This window comes from Actinia tenebrosa, unplaced genomic scaffold (assembly GCF_029948245.1).
Source record: "Actinia tenebrosa isolate PJP-AT-01 unplaced genomic scaffold, QUT_ActTen_1.0 PGA_scaffold11__36_contigs__length_13525064, whole genome shotgun sequence".
Taxonomy (NCBI): Eukaryota; Metazoa; Cnidaria; class Anthozoa; order Actiniaria; family Actiniidae; genus Actinia; species Actinia tenebrosa.
This window is the reverse complement of record NW_028292571.1, coordinates 7,919,286-7,941,303: the sequence shown is the minus strand read 5'-3', so window position 1 is coordinate 7,941,303 and position 22,018 is coordinate 7,919,286. Positions and strand designations below refer to the sequence as shown.

The window sequence follows — 22,018 nt, the reverse complement described above, 5'->3', positions numbered from 1 at the left end:
AGGTTCAGGCACATAAATTTATGTAACGTAGGTTCAGGCACATAAATTTATGTAACGTAGGTTCAGGCACATAAATTTATGTAACATTGTTTCTTAAACCTACTTAATGGACACAAACAAACAAAATATGTATTTTCTATGTTGTGTATACCTCCTATTGTGCAATATTAAAATAAATGGAAATATGAAGTGAAATAAAAATGAATGGTTTTGAATTTTGTACAAAATGATATATTATGTAGCTATCATTCATACATTCAAAGGTGGGATGTACATTTCCAAATAACTGACTAGAACAAATTCATAACAAATATGACATACTACAAATAACGTACAATTTAACAATGACCAAATTTTAAGCAATTGTGGATATGTTCGTTTTACATAAAAAATGGGATTTTTTTTCATATTTTGTTCAAAATGTGATGACCAAGCATGTCAGTCCAAAAATCCAAGTTTAAAGTGAAGACTGTTAACACCTTCCAATCAAGAAGTCATTTCTTTTTTGAGGTATGTATTTGCATTAAGTTAAGTTGGCTGAAAATTGTGTTTTAGAAGATGGGAGTTCATGTTATAAATTGCTATATCATAAATTATGGCAAGTATAATATAGAAGTAAATTATTCATGTGAAGTTTAATAAAGTTCTGCCCTTAATAAATTTTTAATGATTGACTAGCTATCACTGATCAGCTTACATATTTTAAAATCATTAACATAAATATTTCAAATATTGTTTTAATAACTGGGCAAATGTGTCAATGATGCAAAAATGAACTCTACACAAAATAAGCAACCCTTCTCTTCCCACAATTTCAAATTCCTCATTGGGGCATTTGATTAGGACTATGATGCATGATGCTTGTTTCTTAAACAATAGTTTATAATAATATATTACACTGGGTTTTTGAGCTTATGGCATATTTTATAGTTTAACATCCTCGTTTATGGACTAATTTACTTTCAACCTACTGTCACCTCATGGTAAATTTTCTGATATACTCTAGCAAACCCATATATTACAGACAATAAAGTAAATTCTTTACAACATTTGCAACATAGGTCCCTTAGTGCCATGTTCGTAGAGCCAGAAAACTTCCTCTTTTGGTGCTCACAAAGCCTGGTACCTTAAAGACCAAAGACAGTAAGTCTCTATTCTTCTTCTTCTTCTTCCTTTTTTTTTTCCGAATGCGATGCATCTTTTATCCACATTTCCTTTTTTTTTTTGCATTAAATTATATATTTAGATCATTGAAAAGAAAGAAAATTATATTTAATTGGTCAAATAAATAAAGCCAAATATAAGTTGCAATGAAAGGAATGCCTAAAGCGTAAATAAACCGTATAGTTTCCTATTTAGACCCTAGTCATGTTTTGTGTCAGTTTTATGTATTCAACGAACATGGGGGAAAATTAGATAATAGCAAACTGCAGTGTACAAACAACGATTACAACAATTTTCAACCCGGTCATATATTAGATGGTACATGAAATTGCTTCACAGTAAAATGTGCTGCTTTAAGTATTTAAACCAAGACACTAAGGTCTTTTCTCTCTTTTGGAATTTTGCTGCCAATAATCAATGTTAAAGCCAATGTTGTATTTTACCAGTGTTGGTTTTGAAACGTGCCTTCTAGAAGTTACATGCTGTGATGGAGTATGACAAATAAGGATAGATTAGTTTGTAATAGAGCTGTTTAAGATATTTTAAACAAAGATAATGTCCTAATTTTAAGAAAAGGCTAGCGTCTCTGGAACAAATGTATGCTATGCTGCGTTTCTACATTAAATTAATTCAATTAATGATATTTATTTTGGTCCTGCAGTCCTCACAAGATTTTCCAAGAAAGGGGCTGAAGGATTATCTTTTGCTTTCCTGAAGAAAACAAACTCGTTGTTGTAAAATCACTAAACAGTAAGTGTCAATTCAGCACAAATAAATTGTTAATTACTACTATCAATAAATAATGGTAATTAAACTGAGTGGAGTGCAATTTGGTCTGAAATCAAACGCGCTATTACGAAATCGCACGACCGCGTAGCGGGAGTGCGATTTGTAATTGCAAGTTTGATTTCAGACCAAAATTGCACGACACTCAGTTTAATTACCACTTTATTATATCCATTTTGAAATCTTTTTTGAAAAAGACGTTTTTTCCAGTTAAACCGACATGACTTACAATCTACAAGCAGTCGATTCAAACATGCTGTCAAGAGAACTTGCTTATACTGATCGAGCAATGATTCTCATTTTGAAAACCAACACTTTCAATCCAAAACTAAAATTAATTTATACAGGACCAAAAGGCATTACATGTATTAAGAATCATTTACTTACGTTAAATAGCAAGACAATCCTGCCCAAAAGGATTGTAATAAACTGGCTGTTGTCCATACAGCCAATGCTCACTGCTTGTATTTTTACGATTTCTGTTCAACATGTTAAGATCACACTTGTGCCGAGAAAACATCAAAAATCCAAGGTTGTTTTAAAGTCTTTTTTACGACTTTTGACGGTAAAATTGTTCTTCAGAAAATTTTTTTTGAGCCGTGGCTCTTTTTTTTCGCAAGAAGCGGTGAGCTCAACACTCAGATGGATTCCTTGATATAATTGGCTATAAAATGACATGTCTCTCTTGTGATTGGTTCACATCAGTTGATGTGCAAAATCGTGCAATTTAGAGCTCAAAATCGTGCAATTTATGCTGAAATCACTGCTGCAGGGAACCAATCAGATTGCAGGATTTGCTTGTGATTTCAAAATGGATGTAATAAAACATGTTATCAAATTATTAAATGAATTAATTTAAAAACGTATTGGGGTAATGTTTTAACCTTTTAATTCACATTTTCATATATGTTGTATTATATTTATTTTTTATCATAAAGACTACAACACAGAGCAACACAACACTGGTTTGGAATATGCAAAGGAGATTCTGGAAACATACAGAGTGAACCAGTTGTTGAGGTGAGACAAATGATTCTGCTACTATCTACTATGTGAGTCTTGTATTTTAAGTTGAAAAAATCTTAGATATATGCCTGCTTTATAACAAATGGACTATCAGTGCTGTAAATGCTGTACAGCAGTTCTAATAAAACTGTTATTTTTTCTAGTCATTCTAGTTGTGTCATATCAAACATGATTTGGTATGCTCAAAATATTAACTAATATAACATTATGTCCTATACCTTCTCTTCTTAGGTTGAAATACACAAATACACTATCAAGTGTACATCACGTCTGAAAAGGAGGGTGCTAGGTTGGTAGTCCGTAGTCCACCCGGAGTTGATGATGGGATGTGCACTAGCCCACAAGTGTACATCGCGTCTGAAAAGGAGGGTGCTAGGATAGTAGTCCGTAGTCCACCCGGAGTTGACGATGGGTAGATTAGTATCTTGTAGTCCACCTGGAATTGATGATGGGATGTGCACTTGTGGGCAAGTGTGCATCACGTCTAAAAAGGAGGGTGCTCTACTGACCTAGCACCCTCCTTTTCAGACGTGATGCACATTTGTCGGCAAGGATTAGGGTCGCATCGTCAACTCAGGGTGGACTACAGGATAATAATCTACCACCCTCCTTTTCAGACGTGATGTTATTATTTCAAATTAAAATTACTTTTCTTTAAAATTTATTATTGTTTTAATGCCTAACTTAGAACCCCTATAGTGAACACAAACCTGTTTTTGATCTATTACATACGGTATAGAAGATTGTACTGTTTTACTGGACATAGTCAATTGTATTGCATTTCATAAATCTATATGATAAGTCATATGGGTAAGCTACTTAAAACTTTTGACATTTTGTTTGTGTATTTCAACCTAACAAGAGATAGTATAGGACATAAAATTATATTAATGTTTTGAACATACCAAATCATGTTTCACACAACACGACTAGAATGACTAGAAAAAATAACAGTTTTATTAGAACAGCTGCATAGCATTTACAGCCCCGATAGTCAATTTGTTATAAAGCAGGGATATACTGTATCTAAGATTTTTTCAACTTAAAATACAAGACTCACATAGTAGATAGTAGCAGAATCATGTCTCACCTCAAAAACTGGTTCACTCTGTATGTTTCCAGAATCTCCTTTGCATATTCCAAACCAGTGTTGAGTTGCTCTGTGTTGTAGTCTTTATGATAAAAAATAAATATAATACAACATATATGAAAATGTGAATTAAAAGGTTAAAACATTACCCCAATACTTTTTTAAATTAATTCATTTAATAATTTGATAACATGTTTTATTGATAGTAGTAATTAACAATTTATTTGTGCTGAATTGACACTTACTGTTTAGTGATTTTACAACGAGTTTGTTTTCTTCAGGACAGCATAAGATAATCCTTGCACCCCCTTTTTTGGAAAATCTGGTGAGGACTGTAGGACCAAAATAAATATCATTAATTGAATTGAACACTAGTATGTATTTCCTTAAAATTACTACATTATCTTTCTTTGAAATATCTTAAACAGCTCTATTACAGACTGATCTATCCTTATTTGTCAAACGCTATCACAGCCAAAACCAACATTGTTAAAAAAACAACATAGTAACCGATTATTGGCAGCAAATTCCAAAAGAGATAAAAGACCTTAGTGTCTTTGCTTAAAAACTCAAGAAGCACCTTTTACTGTGAAGCAATATTATGTACCTTCTAATATATGACCACATTGACAGTTGTTGTAATTGTTGTTTGTCTACCGTTTGATATTATCTAATCCCCCCCCCCCCCCTCCAATGTTTGTCGAATACATAAAACTTACACAAAACATGACTAGTGTCTAAATAGGAAACTATATGGGAATATTTATGCTCTAGGCATTTCCTTTCATTACAACTTATATTTAGCTTTATTTATTTGACCAAATAGGTATAATGTTCTTTCTTTTCAAATATGTAAATATATAATTTGGTGCAATTATATAAAAGGAAATGTGAATAAAAGATGCATCACATTCAAAAAAAAAAAGAAGAAAAAGAATAGTCTTACTTTCTTTGGTCTTTAAGGTGCCAGGCTTTGACAGCACCAAAAGAGGGACGTTTTCCATGGACATGGCACTAAGGGACCTATGTTGCAAATGTTATAAAGAATTTACTTCATAGTCTGTAATATATGGGTTTTGCTAGAGTATATCAGAAAATTTACCATGAGGTGACAGCAAGTTCAAAGGAAATTAGTCCATAAACGAGGATGTTAATTAACTTTAAAAAACTCATTAATAATTCATGAAGGAAACACAATAGAAATCATGACCATGAAGGAGGCTTTATATCTGATATAGATTCGTCTTCATTTGCATAAACTTTAACTTGGATTTTCTCTGTCAAACTTGGTTCATTTCGTAAAGAATTCGGTACAGTATGAGAACATACATCAGGAGTTTTTTAAGCCGTTTAATAAACTCGCAGATCGTGTTTTATCGGGTCTAAAACCACTCGGCTACGCCTCGTGTTTTATACCCGATAAAACACTCCCGCTCGTTTATTAAACAGTACATAAAATATTCCAATGAGCTCAAAAGCCCAGTGTAATATATTATTATAAACTATTGTTTAAGAAACAAGCATTATGCATTATAGTCCTATATTCAAATGCCGCAATGAGGAATTTGAAATTGTGGGAAGAGGGTTGCTTATTTTGTGCAGAGTTCATTTTTGTATCATTGACACATTTGCCCAGTTATTAAAATATTATTTGAAATATTTATGTTAATGATTTTGAAATATGTAAGCTGATCAGTGATAGCTAGTCAAATCAGTAAAAATTTATTAAGGGCAGAACATTATCAAACCTCACATGCATGTACTGCAATATCATACTTGCCATAATTTATGATATAGCAATTTATAACATGAACTCCCATCTTCTAAAACATTATTTTAAGCCACCTGAACTTAATGCAGATACATACCTCAAAAAAGAAATGATTTCTTAATCAGAAGGTGTTCTAATGATGAAGAGAACGCCCAAGGTGAATAGCTTATTGGCATGCCTGTGGAATATAGATAAACCATTATATATACACTATATATATACACTTGTTATAGCCAAAACGTCATGTTTTTGAAAATATTTAAAAAACTCATTAATAATTCATGAAGGAAACACAATAGAAATCATGACCATGAAGGAGGTTTTTTATCTGATATAGATTCGTCTTCATTTGCATAAACTTTAACTTGGATTTTCTCTATCAAACTTGGTTCATTTCGTAAAGAATTCGGTACAGTATGAGAACATACATCAGGAGTTTTTTAAGCCGTTTAATAAACTCGCAGATCATGTTTTATCGGGTCTAAACACAAATTCGCCGAAAATTGTATCAATTCACAAAGAAAAGTAGAATAGCCAGCAAACGCTCAGAATATTTTTAAGTACATATCAACACATACTGTATTATATCTGAAAACCAGGCCATTTTAGATGAAACCGTTTTGCTAGGAGCAAATTTTATTGCATTTTCTATTGGATTTTGCGATTCTATCCCCCACATAAACAAGCATACTTGACGTCAGTGAAATAGGGCAATTATTATAGAGATATTTCATGGGCATGTACGCACATACATGGAGACAAGCACATTTGCTATTACCTCATCCGCATTATATATATCAGGGAGGAGAAATATTACATACAGTATGAGTGGCCGTGTTGTATCAGATATACAACCACGAGGCGTAGCCGAGTGATTGTATATGTGATACAACACGGACACTCATACTGTATATGATTTATCAAACGTCTAGGTTAGTTCCTTTGTGTTTCACTAAAATTTGGCCAAGAAAATCCAACTTAAAGTTTATGCAAATGAACGCAGTTTTGTATCAGATTTACAACACTCTTCACTGTCATAATTTCTGTTGTGTTTTCCTCATGAATTATACATGAGTTTGATAATAATTTTGACACCCTCATTGCTCAGCAACTGCTGTGTTTCGGCTTTTTAAAATAAGAATATAATAATTTGATCAGAATACACAACTATAATTAATTTTATTTTAAAGTTATATCCTTATAATCCCACAACTTTATTATTGAAATTATCATTATTTAGATTGTCTAAGAGAAGTCAGTAGTTGCATTGTCGATTTTAGTTCCATGTGTGAGGTTTTTGTAAAAAAAATTTTCAAATACATCATTTAGAGATGTTTGAACCATGTAAAAGAATGTTAACTTTTTTATTATCAGAAAATTTATTGAAGAAAACCAGATATAGTATAAAAGATAGTGCCCAACTGTTTGGTTTACTCATTTATCTGTTTCCCGGGTTATTAAGTGCTACCATCCCCCTTAACATTATTATCATCATTGTTACCATAACATTATTAATGATTACTATATTAACATGTTATAATATTATATATACCTGATTCATCCACAATGCTGATGAGTTCCCTATCCTCTTGTAATTTGCCAACTGCAAAATATATTTTTAAATAATTCAATACTTTTTACAACAGTTTTGCCATTACACATGTATGTACACAAGAAAACTTTTAGGATCACACATGAGCAATAATTTATTATCCCTATTGTTGATGTAACATATGGTATGACAATGCCATATATGGTGACATGGTTTTTACCACATTAATTTAATTTAATTAATTTGTTAATTTTATCGCTTTCTGATTAGTCTAGAGCCAAGGGAGATAAAAGGACATACCAATAAATTAAATGAAAAAAACACTAGTGTGCTTGAAACCTTTGTTATTTCAAAATTTATCCTTGCTTTCATAGTAAAACTGTTACAAAAAAATCAAACAATGTCCTCCAATTTTCTGTGGTGTCCTCTTAATTGTTTATTAACACCAAGAACAAAAACTAAGGTATTGGGACAACAAAGGAGGAAAAATAATACTTTTTGAGCTTACCAACCAGTCCTTCTCCAATGTATATACGTTTGTGTGCTGTTTAAAAGAAAAGAAGAAAGTGTGATACATCCAATTGTGAAAGAAAAATTGAAAAACTGAAAAAGAAAAAAGAAAAAAAAGTGTAATATGATCTATTTATCTCTCTTCTCTTTTTACTCAAACTGTTTAAATTTATCCAAGTAATCACCCTTATCTTAATTTGTATTTAATTTTTTTTTATTAATAAGTGGAAATAAATTGATTTCAATTGAGATAACAACTTCAATCTTTAATACTGTTTCTTGAGGTTACTCACAGGAAAATCGTGGAGGGTTGTCCTTTATTCCTCTTGATGGATTCGTGGGTACAGCTGTAGTGGTAAAGGAAACAAAAGCTAAAACTAGGTATTGGGTCTCCTTGCACATATTACATACATGTATTGCCAAGAGTAATAATATGTCCAGCCAATGTAGAATCTTTGCAAGTACGTTTTTTTTTTGTCCAATAAGACCATAACTACTGGGGGAAAGAACGGGCACTGCTAAACAGCGAAACACCGAAACGAAACACTGGAACAAAACACCGGAACGAAACAGAGACAAATTCGTGATATTACAAATATCATGCAATAAAAAATTAAAAAAATAAAAATACACGATAGTACAATGATATAAAAGCGATAAAGCTTACCTTTATGCCTGTGCTTTATGATCTTTGATCCGTATCGATCGTTTATTGCCTTTTATTAACCATGTCTTTTCGCTGGCTATCAATGCAATTATTTCTCGAATTTGAAGGATTCCAATGGTTCTTTTAATAAAACAAGCATTAGTCTTAACTGCTTCTGTCTACACCAAAAAAATTGTGAAAAAAGCTAAAGTGAGGGGCGACCCCATGTTTATTCAAACAAAAGCACAGGAAGCCCAGCTCTTGACAAAGGAAACCCAATAAAGGAATCTGTCATAAAATATCTAAAACATATAAAAAATAATATATAAAACACTGTAATGAATGCATGTTGTGGTTTATTGTCTGAACCAAAACGGTAATGAAAGTTCGAAAACGTTAATGAATTCACGCAAACATATTCATTATTGTCAAATTCAATGCTAAATTTCTTAATGAAAGTTCCATCGCACTCTTGAGAGTCCGTTCACCTTATTGTATGCCTGTTCGCTCTAATGACAATGCTTCTTCGCTTTAATGAATATTCCTTTGCCGTTAATGAACATCAAAAGGTGTAGTAAGTAAAACGAGGTATATGGGATCAATGACCGGCGTTATTTTGGGGCTCGGGGATCACATTTTAGCTAATTTTGGGCTCGGAGATCCGAGTTTCATTTTGTAAAAAGGTAGTTGGATCATGTACAAAACGTTAAGGATTTTTTTAGGCATAAGAGATGTGCCTTTTTAGGCCGGGATCCGAAATTGTTGGGTTTCCTTTGGGGCTTCCTGTGCTTTTGTTTGAATAAACATGGCGTCACCCGAGAACTTTAGCTTTTTTTCACAATTTTTTTGGTGTAGATACTAGAGACAGAAGCAGTTAAGACTACTGCTTGTTTTATTAAAAGAACCATTGGAATCCTTCAAATTCGAGAAATAATTGCATTGATAGCCAGCGAAAAGATATGGTTAATAAAAGGCAATGAACGATCGATACAGATCACAGATCATAAAGCACAGGCATAAAGGTAAGCTTTATCGCTTTTATATCATTGTACTATCGTGTATTTTTTTTTTTATATATTTTTTATTGCATGATATTTGTAATATCGCGAATTTGTCCCTGTTTCGTTCCGGTGTTTCGTTTCGGTGTTTCGCTGTTTAGCAGTGCTCAGAAAGAACAAATATAGCTACTTACAAGAAGTTTCATGTAATCTGGAGTTGTGTGCAAGAGAATTCCCAGTAGAGCCTGGGCTCGTGTGTACAGCTGTGAATGCAAATAATCATTGTACATAAATAATAAAGTGTTAATATCAGTCTATTATGGAAAAAAACACCATTGCCTTTATCCACCAGAACAAATCCCCTAATGGCCCAGTACAGGGGGTCTATACATGTTCTTCGAGCATCCATTAATATTTAAGATGGAAGCAAAAACAAAAAGAATAACAACAGTGATCATGTAACAACTGCCTTAATTCCCTGACCTAGTGGCCTAAGAAAGATACGCATATTGGCACCCTGTAAAATTTAACTTTATTTATAAATCGAATCACATTTCACAAAGGCAGTATGAAATGCCAAACTTGTCAACTGCAAATAACAATCAATAACGGAATGAAGGAAGGAATGAATACATGTATTTATCATATAATTATCAATAAAATACCTATGTTTATTTTTTCCCGGTGCGGTATCCTAAAAAATCGTGCGTTCTGATTGGCTGTTTGAGCGGGTGGTATTTTGTCAGTATCTGCCTGCGATCGCGGTCCGGTATCCTTTGCTGCTAAACGACAACACAAAACGATTACAAAAACAAGTAAAAAAAATTTGGGAAAAAAAAAAGTTATTTACCGTCCTATAGTCAGTCCGGATAGGGAAAAACTGTGCCCGAGGTCTTGAAAAAGGACCGAGGCCTAATGGCCTCAGTCCGTATATTCAAGACCTCGGGCACAGTTTTTCCCTATCTGGACCTCCTGGCCGGTAAATAACATATATTTTTCCTTTTCGAAAAATTGTTATTTTCACATGTGAAAATATTGTTACCATTATAAAATTAGTAATACCATGGCACAAGGGAAATTAAATTTCAGAATAAGATTTGTTTATAGTTCACTCAACAAAATTTCAGTAAAAAATATATTTGTACTATAATTGTACTCCTCTCGACCAATCAGAGTTGAGTAATTTTGTTGAGCGTACTATAAATCGAGAAATCCAAGCAGTAATATATCTAATTTAGACACATTGTACACACATTATTTTATAAGATTATTATATTGTGAACCATAATTGATTTTAGAAATGTCATTTGCTATGCTATATTTAAAAAGTCAAGGTTATGCATGTAGCTGAAACATATCGATATTGAACTTACACACTTCTGCAACATCCCTTTTTCTATTACTTTTGACATCTAGAAATATAAAGCATTATCTATCATTATAAACAACAATATGGGCGGGTAACAATTCCATAACACCAAAGTAATTTTTTTTATTTTCTACGTAAACCATTTATATAAGTAATATACTTACATGAAGTCGAGCTTCTCGGGCTTTTGGGCTGGACTGGAGAAGATGGACCTGGAAAATATGCAAAAACCAATAACAGTTAAGAAAAGACAATACATAGTAAAATTATCAATAAAGCACAAAATAAGAAATCAAAATAATAAATCAGTATAAAGTTAATCATATATAGCAGGCTACTGTAGAGTCCAATGTACATTATAAGCTTTTTATTTGAAGCAGGCGAGGAAACTAGTCACATGATCTTCGAACATCGATTTTGTTTCCGACTTCTTTCCGACCACTGTCCGAACTCTTATTTCATCAAGAGCATTGGTATCTAATACTACCAGCCGAGAGCGCGCATTGAAAGTAATAACCCTTGTGCTGCTGGTGAAGCTGGAATGTATGAAAATATATAAAGTTATTTTTATGTGAAAAATGCTGTTGTTTTCGCTTTTATTTTTTTCTCCTGTCAGCTACCTTTACAAGCAATCGAAACTTTCTTTTATAAAGAATTGAAGTAATTATCTTATTTTCTGATGGTAAAAATAGCAGCTATAGCAAAAGTAAAGGACAGTATATGTCCTGTTTTAGGTTGTCCCAATATTGTGCTGCACAAAACCATTAATTATGCTATAAATATACCGTATGATCATATGTTCACATTTAATATGGTTTTTTCTATGCATAAAAGGGCCTTTGTATACTAGCCAATCACTTATGTAAACTTCAACAAGTACAGAATGCTGCGGCGCGACTTATCTGTAATATCAGTAGATTTGATCACATAACTCCTGCTTTGCCAAAACTACATTAGCTACCCGTAAGATACAGAATAGACTTTAAGAGATTACTTATTACCTATAAGGCTATCCATGGACTATCACCTGAAAATAACACTGAACTCATTAAGTCTAAGGCAGAATCACAATAAAATTTAAGATCATCCAAAGAACTGTTGCTCGAGAGACCAAGAATTAGATCTTTAACCACTCTGGGAGACCACGCATTTGAAGTTGCTGTGCCTACGCTGTGGAATGCCCTCCCAGCAGAAATACACACTGCCAGCAGCACACAATCATTCAAGAAGCTGCTTAAAGTAGCACTTGGACGAAAACGCCAAATAAGTCAAGATAAACGAAGTCCAAATAAACGAATTTTTCTAGGTTAATATGACTCTAACGTGATTGTTTAAAAGTTATGTACAAAAAAAATAGTTTGAAAAACACTTATTGCGGAGAAATGAGGCTTTGAAAACCCGCTACTTATACTCACGGCCAAAAAAAAAAGAAATCTGACCTTCAGCAATTGCGTGACGTGTGACGTATGACGTCATTTACTCCACGACTGATCTTCAAAATAGTACAATTTGTACAGCTTTGAGTGTTTCGTCGACATTTATATATATATTATATTTAATAAAAATCTCAACTATTGCCAATATGGATGATATATCTACACAGCTATCGTACTCGGATGATTTAGAGCCAGTCGTGACTGCAGAAGAAGTCGAATCTTTCATGAAGAACAAGAAGAGGAAGAGATGTGGATGGACGGATTTTCTGGTGCGATTGATATTCACAATGGGTAAGAAATAAGCATTAGCTAGCTTTGAAACTATCTATTCAAAATCTATGAACTGAATTACGACTGTTTTGCTTGTATAGGTGTTCCTCTGGAAACTGTTCGATGTCTTTGGCAACTAAACAGGAAGAGTGTTTTTGCTGCCAGGACAACGATTGATGTAGAGAGACCTTCGAGGCCATCAACGAAGACTTGCAATGAATTACTGACCATCCAGGTTTTAGATCGGTCTGCCTAGACAGATGGGTCTTAGGCACAGCAGCCATAGGGCTAAGAACAAGAAGACCTTTTTAATATGATGGAAAGTCCTTTGGACGCTCGCTTTTTCAATTCTGAAGAGTTAGAACCAGAAGTTATTGTGTATAAAAGAGAAGATGAAGCCACCGAAGTAGAAGAAGAAGCAATGCTTGGGAAGAGGTTTTCATAAGAATTCCTTACTTTCAATTCATTATTTGTATTTGCTACATACTGTCCATGATATAAAGACCTTAAATTTGAAGTTTCAATGTAATCTAATAGTGATTGATGTTATCATAGTTATTAACTATGATGTTATAAAAAAAACCGATTGCCTTTTGAATTCTGCATTGCGACATCAAGATTTGTGATTTAGGCCTATGTGATGAATAATTTAGAATGCGAGCTCGTAATTCTTCTTGCTGATTTGCTACAGAACGGTTATTATTTGCTCCAAAATGTTTATTATGCATTTAATAGGTACAAACACACGATTATCTAATATCATCTTTGTAAAAGAACATGTCAAAGGTTTCTTATTTATTACTCACACGACAGTGGCGTCTCTCACTCAGCTCTTAAATTTTTCTTTCATTGGGTCGGATGTCATGCGGACCCAAATTGTGGGGTTGCTCTTTGCCCTTGTATGTAAATATACCTTGAAAAGTTGTTATCCTTAAAATGACTGGAATAAATCTTGAATCTCCCAGTCACTTTAAGCGATGGAGCCGCTAGAATTTTGTTCATGCGTCCAACTTTGTTGTGATTCTTGACGTGCCGGTTTACGGTCATGATGCCCCTTGTCATGACACCCCCAGCCATGACGCCCCCACGTATACCATGACGCCCCCAGCGTAAACCATGATGCCCCTAGTCTCACACCGGTTACCGACATGCTGAGATGTTTTGAAATTTTCAAATTATGATGGTCAGTATTATTGAAACTGAAAAATTTCATAGCCTAAGACATTGTTTGGTCATATAGTAGTTAAGGAATCGAATGAAACATATATTTTCTGAATAAACCAAATAAACCAAGTTTTATGAACATGGCACATACATTATCCACCAATGTTTTGATTTGGGTTGAGTAAATGACGTCATACGTTACTCATGCCAGTCTTCTTGAGCCGAATTCTGTGATTCCATTGAAATAATGGCGGACAAAAATAAATCGTAAAGTTTTGGCCCTTTCAAATATCAGAAAGATATCAGAAAGTTCCAGCTCGAATGAAAGAGTTTTAATTTTAATGCGATTTTTGATTTTCGATTTTCGTGCTACTTTAAAATGCATTTATTCAATAAGCATTTTGCTGATAAGTTTTAAAATTAGATTTAATATACATATATATCTAACTTGTTTTATGAAAAGGTAACCCCCCCCCCCCCCCCCAACATGAGCTTGGTGAGGTGGTCAAAATTTCACACTTGAGTGCTTTCCAAGTGAAGGGTCAATTCCTGTTTTGGCGCCTTGTGCACACCTCTAGCTCCGCCCCTCCTTCTCTCCCCCCCCCCCCCCCCCCCCACCCTTGGGACCTCAAATATCAGCCATCTATATAGCACCAATGGGTCTCTTACCTTAATAATCTTGTCACTTTCTCAGGTACGCATGCACTGACTGAGTCTTGGGCCTGGAAAAGAAAAACAAAAATCAAAAATAAGACAAAGCCTTAAGCCAAGCTTGGCGCTGAGAGTGGAACGCTTTGCAGAGGCAGTGGGGAAGTGTTGATGTCAGAACTAGGCTTGGCTGATCTGATTCTATGCCTTTTAAAATGTACAATATTTCGTAAATCAAATGGCATAGCATGCAAATACTTGGAGACCAACAACAAAACAAGAATATTTAAAAAGCTGCAACCCACATAAAGACACCAATTATTGTTTTGACCAGCCATGCATGGCCCAATTGGCTTATTCATGCAAATTTACCGATAGAAAATCATCTATTCTGGGTAAAAAATGAAGAAATCAAACATGAATTTAAAAAAGGGCAGCTCTAGAAGAAACCCCTTCAGCCTTAATTGCACTTGAATGCCTCAAAGTAGGTTAGGAATTCTAAAATCAAACCCAATTCCTGACACCCCAGGCTCTTTCGGGCAAGTCCTGGACCAAGAGTGAAGAGTAAATTCTGAGGGGGATGGGCATCCCAGCATAGTGACCTTCTTAAAAAACAGGTTAGATCTAACTTGTTTTATGAAAAGGTAACCCCCCTAACATGAGCTTGGTTAGGTGGTCAGAATTTTACATTTGAGTGTTTTCCAAGCGAAGGGTGAATTCCTGTTTTGGCGCCTTGTGCGCACCTCTAGCTCCACCCCTCCTTCCTTCCCCCCCCCCTATTTCAGAGATAAATGCAAATTTTCAAAGTCCGCCGAAAATGCCATTTGTAACTATGAATTTTGACCCAACTTTGGTGGTCTCGCGTGGAAAACTGAGCGGTTCCAAGACCGAAACAACTCCTAATCCTTGTTAAACAATCTATTGTTTATTGATTGAGTGATTTTGAGATAGATTAGCCTGTCTAACCCTGCGAAATAATTTTATTCCCTACTATACACCTATTGTTTGAGTTGTTAAAAGTTTGTCTTACAAAAAGTCATATAGCAAATGTGCTAAACCTTTAAATCGCTCCAAACTTCAGTAATTGCATGCCCAAATAATGATCTTTCAAATGATAGAAAGATTTCTTTGGGCAAATGCTTGTGAGTGATGATTGACATCTCCAAAATATGGTGAAATCGTACTTCTTTGACCTCTGGAGGTCATTAAAAGCAACACCAGATTCTCGCAGTTTGTTTTGATTGCAATTCAATAAACAGCTCTAAAAAGCATCAAAAAGATAAAAGAATGCTTATTTCAGGATAATTCTTACCTGTTTTTTTCGGAAAGTGGCATTTTTAGGATCTCCCGGCTAAGTTTTTACTTCTAATTGCCGTCATTTTTAATCTGGCCTCGACTCCTGTCACAGGCCTGTTTTGCCACAGGAAAACTGGAAGGAAGCCACAGGAAGCCCATCGATGATTGCAGACGGAGCAGTTTTTGAGCTCATTTAAGTACACCTTCCTTATTTGAGTCTTGAAATGTGTAAAAAAATTTTTTTAGAAGCGAAGCGATGAAAAAGTAGGTAGGTTTTAGTATTTTTTGTATTTAAAGTCAAGATTGTTTCAAAACAAACAAGATATTCCTCAGTCGAAATAATAACATGATGCTAACTAGTTAGGTTTTTAAGGTAGCTCTTCCAACTTGATTGACGTAGCGTTGTTTTTAGACAAAACTGAAAACCGTGTTCCTTTTCACTTGTATATGTTATATATATATATATATATATGTATGTGTATATATATATATATATTGATAAATAATTTGAATCAGTAACTCTCAATTTTTTCATTTAAAATTTAAAAGATCAGTTATTTGATGTTTAATCTTATATCATATCATGATTACCGAGTCAGCTCTACCCTTAAGGTGACTCGATCGAAATTGTGGCAATTCTTAAAAGGGTGGTCATCAAGCTTTTTTACTGAATATACAGACATAATATATAGACTAAAAAAAAACTTTACATGTGCATGATTTTACCAAATCTGTCAGCATGTCTATGTATGGCTTCTTCCTTTTTTGTGTTATAGTCGAAATGTCAAGTTCATTGTATGTACAGATGTCTTGCAACATAGATACGGAGAATTTTGATAACTTGGAAGCTGCTACCATTTCACAGATGTTGTAGGATTCATATGCAATTGGGTGTTTTATTGCAATCTGATCCATAACCTCTTGACACATCTGATCAAACTCTTTCTCTGCCATGGCTGAAACCAAGTCACCATAATCGTCGTCATCAGTGAGGCTTGAACCTGGTATCAATTTTTTGGCAGATAAGCAGGAAAAGAAGCTTGTAATCTGCTGGGATGTCAGATATTCATCAGCTTGAAAAAGTTAAGATCCATCTGCATCACGTGCCTTCCTCATTGATTTTGAAACTTCATTTGGGTCTGCTTTTCTTCCCGTCTGTTCACCAAGAAGAAAATGGTCAATCAGGTATTTCTTTTGATTTTCCTTTAGTCGATGTCCACTTGAAGATGCACATTTTAACGCCCATCCCTGTTTTGCGAAGGCTACATCCTTACTTGATTCAACACTCTCCTCAACTTGCTCTTCAATGGTCGACGCCCGACCCTCTAGATTTTCAGCATAGCGTAACATAGCCTTGTCAAGCAAAGATTCATTCTCTAGGGTGTATTTGTGTGTATGAAAATATCTGGAAGGCTTTTACACAGGCGTCTTTGGGGCAAGTAAACAGGGTATCGTCATCTGTGCCACTGTCTTCAGGGGTCGACTTTGTTTCTTTGGTTTTGGCAGCATGCCGTTGTCTTGCTGTGACGTCACAGAACGCGAGATTGGGGCTGTAGACATCTTGTACTTTGGTGGAAGATGGTAGTGCCGTGGACTTCTTTAGCTTGAAGTTGCTATATGGAACAGCTTTCCCATCTCCCACGCCATATGCTCTCCAAACCTTTATTTCTTTCTTCTTGTATTCTATGTCGTTAATCATACTCATGCCTTTTCATCTTGGAAAAGGATCGGTGTCTAGTGTCTTTAAGGGCCCACAGAGTACCATGGCAACACCACGTACACCATCATTTGATTCTATTGCAGCTTTCATCTCCTCCGCATTTGTAATGTCATTGCCAGAGTTGATGTATGCTCGCATGTATTTCTTCAAAGTTGCGGCTTTCCTATCACAGGCCCCTTTTCCACCCTGAGGATCAGAGAAATCCATTCGCACGTTGATGTTGTGCTTTTTGGCAAGTAATTGCACTCCAAGTATGGTGGCAGGGCTGTGGTAGCACCCAGCGTTGTCTTGCCTGAAGCTCACAGATTTCAATTCTTGCATTACATTTTTCAGCTTTTCAATGACATCATCAATTACTGCCAACACGTATAAGCTATCTTGGTTGCTCTTCTGAAACACATGTACAAGTGTCAGCGTCTGAAGGTTGCTACCTTCTAGCTTCCTCATTGCCACACTAATGTGCCAAGAGAGACCTCGCTTGCCGAACCAGTCTGCTTGGCTTTCCCAGTACTTTCTGGGGATGAATTTCATTGCCCAGTCAAAACCACGAGTACAGATTTGTCATCTAAGGCATTTAGAATATCTAAGCGGGCCTCATCTTGGTTAACTGAGCACAATATGTGTGATTTCCAAGCCTCAACATTTTTCTTTGACTGCGCCATTACAAATTTTATTTCTTCCATTTCTTCATGCGAAATCTTAGCCTTTTCCAATACCAACTCTATTTTTTTCACAACAGTGGGAAACAAATTACACCAGTCACAGGCTAGATCGTGCTGATGTTTACAAGAGCTGGCATAATCAGAATCACTAGAACTGAGGGCATAGAGCCTGCAATGATCAGGAACCCTTGAACTTGATGACACGTGAACCTGTAATACAATTGTTTCTATTATGAATATCTTCATTGTCATCGTCTTCTTTATCATCATCAACATGATTGAATTTAAGACAGAGAATTTAAGTGAAGATGATTCTGCAAAGTTTTTCACCAGTAACTTTGGTCTTAAATAAGAAGACCTAACTTACTGGTGGAAAATTTTGCAACTAAACCATTTTTACTTCTTTATGTTTTGCAATCCTAAGTTTAATTCCGCTTGAATCATATTATTCCATGCAGATGAATTAACATAAAATCATTAACCTATTTGGTAATAAAATAATTATTATTATTTTATTATTTTCATTAAAATCATTATCATTATTATTATGATACATAATTTCTATTATCATCATTATTATAAAACATTTTCGTGCAATGTGTGTTGCAGGAAGTGGTTGAGCAGCATGAAGGATCAAGTTCAGCACAATTGTACCTGGCAAAGTAGTCATTTTTTATCAAGTGTCGGTAGTGATAGAAGATAATTTTTTTACGTAATACTAAAGAATGAAAATCTATAAAATTTGAGTGATCACTGACCTTGTAATCCCCTTTTAAATAACGTTTTGCCAGCTTCAGCTTTCTAATCTGCTCTTCCGACCACGACAGGGTACATCCACAGTTGCTCCTAGTTTATCCACGATCTCTATGACGTCGTCAAATGCTTTACTTCCATCTGCAGACAAGTAGTCCAGTCCAGCGACTCATTGGACTGAATCCTCAACACATTAACTTTGGTACTGTTTGATGATCTGCTCTGGAATAGAGGTTCTTACAACATTTGGGACTTTTATTTCATTTCCGCTGGAGAGTTTTAAAGTTTTTTCACCAAATGGCAAATCTTGCACCACCCTTGAGCTTGTGATAAATGCCAAGAAGTGGTCAAGCTTTTCGGGTGATACCTTGATTCTTGTATTTTTTTGGAGGAAGTTCAGCTCCTCTCCCATGTAGCAAAAGATGGTGTCGTGCAATATTATAGCCATATCCCGTTATATCAGGAATCCATCACTGAATGGTTTTAAAGCTGACTTTATCGGCAATTATGGACAAAATTTGCCTGCGACTGCTCCAGTGACTTGCATTCTCATAACAATCAACCAGAGCTTCTAAAAGTATTGAATCCATATTGTCATTGTCTTCGCTCAGTTGGGTTGCTTTTATGGCGCTCAACAGCATCTCAGATTTTTGGGGTGCAATTTCTTCAAGGCTGGCAAAAACAATCTGTTTAGCTTTCCGTATATAGTGCCTTTTTGTCGGCTCTGCTGCTGTATCCCATGACGAGCTCATTGATGTTCGAACCGGGCTTATGTCTCTAGAAGCAAGATAAAGATTCAGTCTTTCCTTCAGTGTTTTGTCTTTATCAGCCGTGCCTTTTTCGGGTTGGCTTTCCATTGAGAGGTCAAATGCAGAAGGGTTGTAAGCCGTTGAAAGAACCGCTGCGCTAAGTGGCGTCGTAGCAACTGGAATGTTTCTGTGCTCTGGCGTCTTGAAAGAAACCTCAAACGCATCGCCCTAAAGTGAACGTAAGTTGTTTTTTTTTTAAACACAGAAAGAAAAAATGATTCTAGCAAGAAATTAACAGCAAGGACTCATTCTCACCCCTTATTGACAATAAGTTATCAAAATTAACATCGCATACCAATGTTGTCAGTTTCTTTAACTGATCTCCCAACTCATCGATGTCGGACGTTGTACTAGCCTTCAGTTTCTCTCAACATCTCCTGCAGACTCCTATGAAATTTTATTGCATAATATATGAGATTCTCTACAGCTTTGTTTAGAAAAATGAAGTAAACTTCAATATAAAGTACCTGATCCAGCTTGAATAAACACACCAGTCCTGCATAACAGCATTTCTGATTTTTGCTTTCTGAGTCCCCTTTCTCTTTTTGGCCAGCTTTTTGTATTCTTCCCGTGATTGGACAAATCAGGTGGTATTCAGCACCTAGTGGTGGCCCCTCTTGTCCACCCTATCCCTAGCTTTCCATGATTAAGCAGGAATATTGTCAAAACTTGACCACTGTAATAGCATTCTTTATGGTCTTCCTGACTACCAAATCAAGAAACTACAGAGGATCCAAAATACTGCTGCAAGGATTGTCACAAGAACGAAAACTACTGAACACATCAGCCCAGTTCTACGAGAGCTCCACTGGCTACCAATTAAAGAGCAAATAATCTTCAAATTGTTGCTGATTACCTTCAAGGCTCTTCATGGTTCTGCTCCCGCTTATGTCTCCGCGCTCCTACAAGAACACAAGCCTGTACGCTCACTGAGATCATCTACACAAAGCCTACTGTCTGTTCCTCGTACCTTCACTTCAAATTATGGCGACCGTGCTTTCTCAGTTGCTGGTCCTACACTATGGAACTCACTACTGGATACTATCAGGAAATCTGACAGCCTTCCCGAATTTAATGTACTCTTTCAATCAGCCTACTTAATTTAAAACTTTTGAACCTGTTTGCTGGACTGAACTATTTATTATTTTCATTTTTTTCTCCACAGCGCATTGAGGTAGCAGAATGTGCTATACAAGTACTGTTATTATTATTATTATTAATATGGTCATGCTATTGTTTCTGGTCTTGTAAAAACAGAGGCCCTACGCAAGATGAGATCAACCTCATTCTTTGGTCCAGAGAACGAGAACAACGAAAGATGATTTGAAATATCCTTCTAACATGAGAGTAAGGGCACAACCTGCAATTCGTGCTTTCTGTTCACGACTATCAGAACAACAGAGTCCTCCAATTATCGATTTGAAAGAGCAAAAAGCCTCCATTTGTAAAGAATTAGAAAATATGAAATGAAATACTTCTAACTCAGTTTTGTCTAAAAACAACGCTATGTCAATCAAGTTGGAAGAGTTACCTTAAAAACCTAGCTAGTTAGCATGATGCTTTTTAGAGCTGTTTATTGAATTGCAATCAAAACAAACTGCGAGAATCTGGTGTTGCTTTTAATGACCTCCAGAGGTCAAAGAAGTACGATTTCACCATATTTTGGAGATGTCAATCATCACTCACAAGCATTTGCCCAAAGAAATCTTTCTATCATTTGAAAGATCATTATTTGGGCATGCAATTACTGAAGTTTGGAGCGATTTAAAGGTTTAGCACATTTGCTATATGACTTTTTGTAAGACAAACTTTTAACAACTCAAACAATAGGTGTACAGTAGGGAATAAAATTATTTCGCAGGGTTAGACAGGCTAATCTATCTCAAAATCACTCAAACAATAAACAATAGATTGTTTAACAAGGATTAGGAGTTGTTTCGGTCTTGGAACCGCTCAGTTTTCCACGCGAGACCACCAAAGTTGGGTCAAAATTCATAGTTACAAATGACATTTTCGGCGGACTTTGAAAATATGCATTTTTCTCTGAAATAAAACGTTATTTGATCAAACCAACTATACAATGATTCTTAGGATACAATACCGTATCTAACTTGAAAGTATAAGCGAAATTGATTTTTCAAAGTTTGCAGCAGATTTTAAATTTTGCTTGATTCTTACAGACATCCACTCTTAAAAAGCTGCAACCCACATAAAGACACCAATTATTGTTTTGGCCAGCCATGCATGGCCCAATTGGCTTATTTATGCAAATTGACTGATAGAAAATCATCTATTCTGGGTAAAAAATGAAGAAATCAAACATAAATTTAGAAAAGGGCAGCTCTAAC

General features: G+C 35.2%; 1 protein-coding gene, 1 long non-coding RNA gene and 1 pseudogene across 4 annotated transcripts in view; 1 reads left to right on the top strand and 2 right to left on the bottom strand.

Annotated features, from left to right (window-relative positions):
* The window catches only part of LOC148912443 (uncharacterized), a 141,054-nt gene that overhangs the window by 99,418 nt on the left and 19,618 nt on the right, over nucleotides 1-22,018 (bottom strand). For 2 of the 3 annotated variants that reach the window (XM_089027241.1, XM_089027242.1), the window contains exon 3: nucleotides 14,452-14,504. The exons of the other annotated variant lie outside the window; for it this stretch is intronic. The gene's annotated coding sequence lies outside the window, so the exon portion shown is untranslated. The remainder of the gene's footprint in view (nucleotides 1-14,451; nucleotides 14,505-22,018) is intronic. 3 annotated transcript variants of the gene reach the window in all.
* LOC148912445 (uncharacterized) lies at nucleotides 12,411-13,592 on the top strand. The gene is made up of 2 exons (XR_016119314.1): nucleotides 12,411-12,639; nucleotides 12,720-13,592. It is a non-coding gene; the product is annotated as an uncharacterized LOC148912445 (long non-coding RNA).
* On the bottom strand, nucleotides 16,314-19,757 carry LOC148912444 (uncharacterized; annotated as a pseudogene).